The sequence below is a fragment of the Atractosteus spatula genome, chromosome 7, assembly GCF_055471065.1.
Source record: "Atractosteus spatula isolate fAtrSpa1 chromosome 7, fAtrSpa1.hap1, whole genome shotgun sequence".
In the NCBI taxonomy this organism is placed as follows: domain Eukaryota; kingdom Metazoa; phylum Chordata; class Actinopteri; order Semionotiformes; family Lepisosteidae; genus Atractosteus; species Atractosteus spatula.
This window is the reverse complement of record NC_142712.1, coordinates 62,883,167-62,890,988: the sequence shown is the minus strand read 5'-3', so window position 1 is coordinate 62,890,988 and position 7,822 is coordinate 62,883,167. Positions and strand designations below refer to the sequence as shown.

At 39.7% G+C, this 7,822-nt stretch overlaps 1 long non-coding RNA gene across 1 annotated transcript; it reads left to right on the top strand.

Annotated features, from left to right (window-relative positions):
- Positions 1-3,515: 3,515 nt before the first annotated feature.
- On the top strand, positions 3,516-6,250 carry LOC148831615 (uncharacterized). The gene is made up of 3 exons (XR_016091304.1): positions 3,516-3,595; positions 5,517-5,659; positions 6,170-6,250. It is a non-coding gene; the product is annotated as an uncharacterized LOC148831615 (long non-coding RNA).
- The last annotated feature ends 1,572 nt before the right edge of the window (positions 6,251-7,822 follow it).

Sequence of the window (7,822 nt, the reverse complement as noted above, 5' to 3'; positions counted from 1 at the left end):
CACAAAGAGGGGCAAAATGAGCTGAAAACAACGATTGGTATTTTTATTTCATTATAAACGTTTGCAACATTTAAGACATTTCCAGGAATAAGATGCCAGTCTGAGGCTCAGTATTGTCAGTTATTATTACACAACCTGCTAATTCTCCCTTCTGCCTTGGTAATTATTACTCTTCTGTAAGGTCCCTTCTGTTTTTCATCTCTCCTCCTGTTATTATATCTATTTCCTTGGTGATCTAAGGAAGGTCTGAGGCTGGTGTTGCACCTGAAGGGCCTGCGGAGGACTGTGTGCCTGAGAGCAGCCTGTCGCCGTGGGAACCTCAGGCCCTGGGCAGTGAGGCAGTGAGAGAAAGGGGCGATGGCCTGGTACATCCTCAGGGGCCTCCAGGGCAGGGAATCAGGGGCAGGGTGTCAGGGCTTTGAAGTGGTGCTGGGATAAATAATGGTTCACAAATGAAAAGGGTGGCATGACTTAAAAGGGTTAATAAATCAGTGTATATTTTGTTTAAATAGGTTATGAGAATAGTTCAGAATGGTGTGATTGCATTTAAGGGTGCTTGAGATTTTGAAAGAGGAGAGTTATGTTTGTTATTATGAAGTGTTACATAGTAACTATGATATTCATTTTTACTGTCATCCTGTTTGGGTTGCATTATGGGTGCTGACCCGAGGCTGCTTAAGTATTAATTTATTTCACCTTGAATCTCTTAAGTAATGCAGATGGCCTGAAAATAAATAGTTTAACAAAACGTCTTTTGGCTTTGAGTCTTGGATTAAAAAGTTTTTAACTTCAGTGTGTGTTCATTGGCCATGGCAAACATTTGCAGATATGGTGTTAACTTGTTTTATAATTTTCTTAAGCAATCAACTTTCACACCATTTCCAGATCTAATGTGATGTGTTCCTGTCACACAGAGACAATAATATAGCTTTGGTGTCGTTCAGTCTAATTTGAATCCCACGCAAGAGAGAAAAAACAAATCCAAACAAAAAGGCATGAGGAAGGTATGATTTTCTGATGTGTGTGAAGAATACGTGCCTTTGTTCATATTAAGTGAAGCCTGCCTTGCTCCTGCTGTGCCACAGAGGAGAGCAGGCTCAAGTTGCCAGTGCTCTGCATGGTGTGATTGTTGCATTCATTTCATTTTCTTAACTGCACTCTTTGTCTCAGTCAGCAGCAGAAGTCCAGGCTGACATTTGCATGATGGGGCACCAGGCTGACACAGACACTGAGCAAGGGCAAAAAATGGCCAAGGGTATGTTTAATCTACAGCTGTAAAAGCAAAAACTCGGCAAAAGTGTTAAAGCTGGGAAAGATCAAAATATTTGTTGTCTGTCACTTTGGAAGAGGTACAATATTCTTGAATGTCAACATTCAGAGCTCCTCCACTTCTAACAGTGCTGGCTGGTGTTTACAGCTTGTTGGCTATTCACCGAGTTATTAGCTGTGATTTACACTTGTGGTATGGCATATAAAAACCTCCTGATTTTTTAAAACATCTAATTTGTTACAAGCACCTCAAGTATTTCCTTTCAATTTTCAGACTGGCAGAAAATGAGATGTTAGACTCCTTCTTTGTGCAGTTACTGTGAAGTTAAATCCTAAGATTTCTGAAAGTAGTTGAAATAAACACATCGCCAGAAGTTTGCTTCTTCAGTTAGTTCAGAAAGCCTTGAGGGTTCTCCGATACCAAGCTCATCTGGAGACAGCAGACGCAGATGTAATAAAGGAGCACATCTTTACTTCTTTACTAATTCTTGTACTAATGCAAGAATGCTTTGTTTTGTCCTCCTTCAGAGAATATCAGAATTGTTACTATTTTTTATTTTACCTCTTGCTAAGGACAGCTACTACCGCTGCGATTATAAAAATAAATAATTAATGCCAGGATTCAGAAGTGATAAAATCCACAGCCTTGAATGCAAAACAGTTCCTGCTGTCTGGCAGATGATGAGCCTGTGCTATTCTGTTTCACAGAAAGCTGTCTGCTGTGTGATTCTCAGATTTAATTCTCTGTAGGAGCTCACAGTCTCGGAGCCTGGTCAGTGACAGTGGGTGGAGAGCTGTCACAGGGCTAAAAATAAAAGAGGGCATTTTCAGTTTATCACTTAGAGAACAATTTAAGAAATACATTTAATTTTTTTAAGGCTAGGAATATGTTATCAGGAAAGATGGCTGAGAGGTAAACAATGGCTCGCTTTTAAATTTAATCTGTTAAATTTTTGTCAAAGCTGGGAAAGGTCAAAATACTTTTTGTCTTGATGTTTGGGAGACGTAAGGGGTTTTTAATGTTTTTTTAACATATAACAAGGTCGATGGGAGTATTTAGCTTGTCCAGTCATTAAATGCGACTTCCTTCCCCTAAAAAAGTTAAACACAAAATAACTGACATTAAACCCTCCTTGAATAATTTTAGTTTTACAGGCACTGTCCAGTTCCTTCTGCTTCAATACTTGTCAGTGAATGGGTGCCGGACAAGGACCCATTTCAGCGACCATGTTTACCTCATTAAGACGTTCTCCCATTTGCCTGCCACATCTTCTCTTCCCAGGCCAGAGGTTGCCTGGTGTGACCTCCAAGACCTCTTATATGGACTTGTTTTCTGCTGGGCCTGTGACGGAAGAACTTGCCAAAGCAGCTGTGTGGAATTCCCCCACACAGCTGGAAAGGACAGGTTAGTCCTGCAGCCCAACAAAGGGAGTCACTGACGTGTATTTAAGTGTTATCAAACTGCACAAACTATTGAACGCAGCATGCTGAAGTTCACTCTGGGCATTTTTCATGAATCTGCTCAGCAGAACTTCATAAAGCAGAATTTACCTTAGGAGGTGTCATTTTCTTCCATGACAACAACACCCAACACAACATTTTAGCAAGCTTTTAAGACCATAGTTGCTTGCTTGAATTAAAATAAGGTGATACCTGAAATAATTAATTACATTCAACTTAAACAGCTACAGCTACATGCCTATAAAACCTCATAACCTTGTCAAAGAGAGACAGTCTAACTTTCCCATATCTTAATTTCATAGTGACTTGCAGATCGCTCAGCCACACTCATTCAACAGCACAAACCTCTAGCCAAGTCCCAGGAAACTCTCCGCTGGAGGTCAAAGGTCGAGCCATCAGTAAAGACATGTATGTGCTTTTCTGCGTCTGATGACAAAGGTGGTCCAAAATCATAATACAGTCAGACTGGATAGTTAGGGGATTCATAGTTTCAGTAATTTCTCCCCTCCTATAAAAAGTAAAATCACAAATATTAAAACATAAAAAAATAAAGATCTGACAACTGATCAATCTGTCAAAGAATTATTCAGTGAGCTGCTTTGCTAGTGAATAGAGAGTATATCTTACATATCTGAAGCACAGGTTTATATTTAGAATTTGCATAAACTAGTTTAAAGTTAACTAGGTAAAGTTTCAGTCTCTAACGGGTAGCTAAAAGTAAAACCATGGAAGATTATGCACAGAAGATACTTCTGTGCTAATTTCCTTCTGGTCCTGATTTTTTTACAGATCCTGCTGTACCATTGAGAATGAAGAATCCAGAAGAAAATGTGTCACACCTGTTACCCTGGAAAGTGAGAAGCAGGTAGAATACTACTGGCCACAAGCCAAGCTTTCTGTGTTTCTCCCTTTCCCTGGATAGATCACTGCATTCTAGCATACTTACCTGTTTGTTCATAATTTATTTTTGTGCCTGTGTTATTCTGTTAGGTGTGCCAGACATTTAGCTGTAAGACAATCTCTGCACATCCAGGCCTCTCTGAAAAGATAACACCGGCATGAAAATGGTTTGAATTTTGTTTAGTCGGCCTTGTCCGATGTACTGTAATCACGTATCAAGAGATTGAAAACACAAAAATTAATTTCTCTTGAGATTAATCTGCAGTTCGAACTTCCTGGTTTGAAATGCAGTGCACAATGACAATGGAGGGAGTTTACTTCCCTTTGATGGCTATGCTTTCTGTAGTTGGATTGAATTTGTACACCAGTGAACAACAACCTCAGGGCTTGACAGCCTTCCTCTCTCTCGTCATGCTTGAGGGAGTGATGTACAGGACTGAGCTGTCGGCCCATTGGAAGGTGATGTTCACACATACAGACTGGCAGCACAATCAGTAGGCTTCATCACAGGCACTGCACAGTGGGAGACTGCAGGCAGGGCTCTGTAAGGTACAAAAGAAACTCTGCATGATCGAAGAACAGTAAAAAAACAGATCCGTTAGTCCAATGCTTAAACTTGACTTATAAAGCTCTCACTTTAAAAACCAAAGAAGTACTGTATAGTAAATAGTTGTATCTAAGACAAAGTGGTAAAAATGATACCACAGATTATACCTGATAAATTTGATTGTTTTTTGTATCACAATTGAAATGAAACAAGTGTCCCAGCAAGTTAATGAACAATAACAGTCATTCCATGAGTGGGTAAACTGTGGGAATGCATTATTAAAATAAATGCCAATGTGACTCTTACATTGAAGTACCGCAGTCTTTTTCTGCTACAGCAACAGTTCATGTTACATGATATTTGAGCTTTTTGAACTTTGAATTCCACCAATGACAGCTTCCCACTTTAGTTTTTAGATGCTTTTAGTACACTTCTCTCAGAGTGTGTGCAGACAGAGAAGACAGGACTCTGGGCTCCAGCAGGCCTGCCTGCCATTCTCATCAGACAAGAGACAGCTTTCCTGAGGGTGCTGGAGATCAGGGACGTCATCACAGAACACAGCCATGCGCACGCCACAGTCGTACCACATCTGCTTGCTCTGCAGAGCCACACACCTGCCAGACCCCTGCTTGGCAGGAGTCTGAATATATACTGAATAGGCTTGACATATCTGCAAGCCTGGACAAGACATGCAAATATATCTGCAATTCTTCCTAGGACATGGAATGGCTAGTATGTGCTCAATAGTTGGAATTTTGGAAGATGATTGTTAAATCTCATTTTTGTGATATTCAACATGATATTGTGGCATTTCTTTGTGCTGTTTATGCATGGTGATGAATAGCAGATTGATTCTTCCAATATCTAAGATCAAAACTTGATTCCACTTCTTTGTTCTCTGCCCTTCCCAAAACAAAGTTTGACCATTATGCCATGTCTGCTAATAAATGACTTGATTACTCTTTTTGGATAATCAAGATAAAGTCACAAATCCTATCACTGATAATAGCTTTTGCTGAATAATTGTAAAAATCAGCCAACCAGATGTTCAAAATAATAAATTGCACACATTTCCACAACTGGTGAAACTGAAGTATCCTCTCTGTCCTCGGTTTAATCTGTTAGATTGTCTCTAGAAAATGAAGCAGGTCTCAACTGCTCATGGAACAGAGGACGTGTGCGTGTGTACGAATAACAGCTATTTCAAACTGAGCTGTGAATGGTAAAACAAAAGTTAAATGCACAAAAAAAATGTTACACAGTTAAGTTAAAAAAAACAGAGAATGACTGTTGCAACTGGAGTCTACCCACACAACAGACCCTCTCCATCTTCTTGCAGAAGAAGCATGGCTGGAGACAGAACAGGGCTCAGCCCCCTGAACACAGGGGGTCTCTGGGATACTCTCTCGCTGGCCCTCTGGACAGCACCGAGGAGTGGGCAGGGGTCTGCCTCATCGAACCCCTAATGACAGGGGTACGAAGGTACCTGAAAGGCATCTGCTGCTGCCTGACTTTGTAATGCATGATTGAACTCAGGTGCAGTCAGTGTTCAGAAACAGGACCACCCTGAAAAACAACATAATGTGATCTCAGTTGCACTGTTTTGAATGTTAAAAATCAATAAATAGGAAATCCTTAATAAGCAGGTCCCTTAGGTGCTCCTGGGTGGGTCATTAGACCCAACATCCAACTTGCAAAGTTTGATCTTGATACTTTATTTGGAATAAAAGTATAAATATAAAAGTTTGGCTCAAAATCGAGCTGAAGTCAAACCACAAAATAACCTGAAATTAAGTATACTTTAAAATACTTTCTTAATACAATAAATATAAGTTTATGTCTTTGACTGCTTGGTTCTCTTTTAAGTTGGTTTTTGAAAACCCTGTGATGATGTTACAAAAGTGTTACAGCTGGTAAATCAGATTCCACTCCAACAGGGACCAGGAGAATCCCATTGCTGCCTCACACTGCTGCTTGTTTTCTGATCTTCAGAGAAAGAGCTTTAAAAGACCGAGGAAGAAGGCTCAGCAGGCACAAACTCTGTCCCAGAGAAGATCCTCTGTCAAACATGCCCTCCTTCGCTGACAAACAGGTATCCAGAGCTATTTCTTTGTGGGGTGAACCTCCATTTAAAAATCCAAAGCAAAATAGCATAAACTGGTGTTCAGAAACGACTATGTGGATTTTCTTTTGTAAATTCCAAAATATCCATCTTGCTTCTTTTAATAAAATGCAGATTTTGCCTTGTCTGTTGTAATGTGGTTGAGGAACTTAACTACTATTAAACAAAGACAAAGGTCTGCAGTGTACGTGGTTGAAAAAACACTGGAACCATTTTATTTGATTATATATAATTTAAATCATTTTCACAGGATCGTCAGTCAGGCTAAATGTCTCCCAATTGTGTACTTGTCTAAGACGACTTTCAGTTCAGCCATAATTGCAAACAAATGTCATACTCACGATGCATGACTGTAATGACAACTGTCAAACTGTTCAGCTATAAAAAGCACTCAGAGGAAATTTTGCATCTGCAATGGAGTTTTTGCTATAGTTACAGGCAAGTTGTTTTAAAATCTGCTTGTTTGTCTTTTCAAATTTGGAGCCTGTTTTGGGCACCAAAGCAGTCATTCCCCTGGGGGCAACTAAGGACACAATATCCACGGTGACCCCAATGTGGCAAATATCAGGAGCAGATGTTCCGGATTTTACTTGCACAACTTTGCACTTCCTATCTCCAGTCTCCAGGCTTGTGGAAATGGACATTAATAAATGTTTTGTGAGTCAGCAGCTTCCATGGTGAGTGTGGTTTGTGACATGCACTAGGTCATTAAAATACAGCTACAGCATACAGTATATACTGTAAGTCATTTCACCTAACTGAAATAAGTCAATGGTTTGAATCATCTCCGAGCCTACCATGAATATTTTAAGCCCCTTAAAATTCCCTTCTCTGATAAATTATTACAATATACATTTCTAAATAAGGTTGCTATGGTGAACTTAGCTGGAAAAGATATCTGCTGAAAATGTGATGAAAAGTACTCAAAACAGAAACTAATTAAAAGATAAAGACCTAAATCTCCAGCACATTTCAAGAATAGCAGCAGAAACATTTGCTAGGAACATCTGGTCAAATGGTCAAATTAAGAATATAATTAAAAAGGGCTTAAACATTGATTTATACATGTTAATTATATTATTCTGGAGTATTACCTGATAAACCTGGTATTAAGTACAGTATGCATATTATATAATACTGTAGAAGCATTATGTACATGATATGCTCATCTATGTAACCTACAGGTACAGTAATAGTTCTAGTAGTACTGCTACAGGGTTTTACCCAGTAAGGCTCAGGAATGAAATCTGAAGACAAAAACATTGTTGATATTTCAGCCTGAAGACTGGGAGGAGCTCATCAATGGATCAGACTGCAGGCAGGACCCGACTCAGAACTTCTGTTCCCATTCACAGGATTCTGCATCACACCACAGGAGAAGGAAATGACAGGCCTAAAGAACCACTTCAGCTGCAGGCATGTGACGTTAAATAGGAACAAACATGCATTCGGATTTGTGGCACAGCATTCTGCCTGTTATTCTTGGGTGTGAAGAAGTAGCTCTGACAGCTCAGTTCTCATTT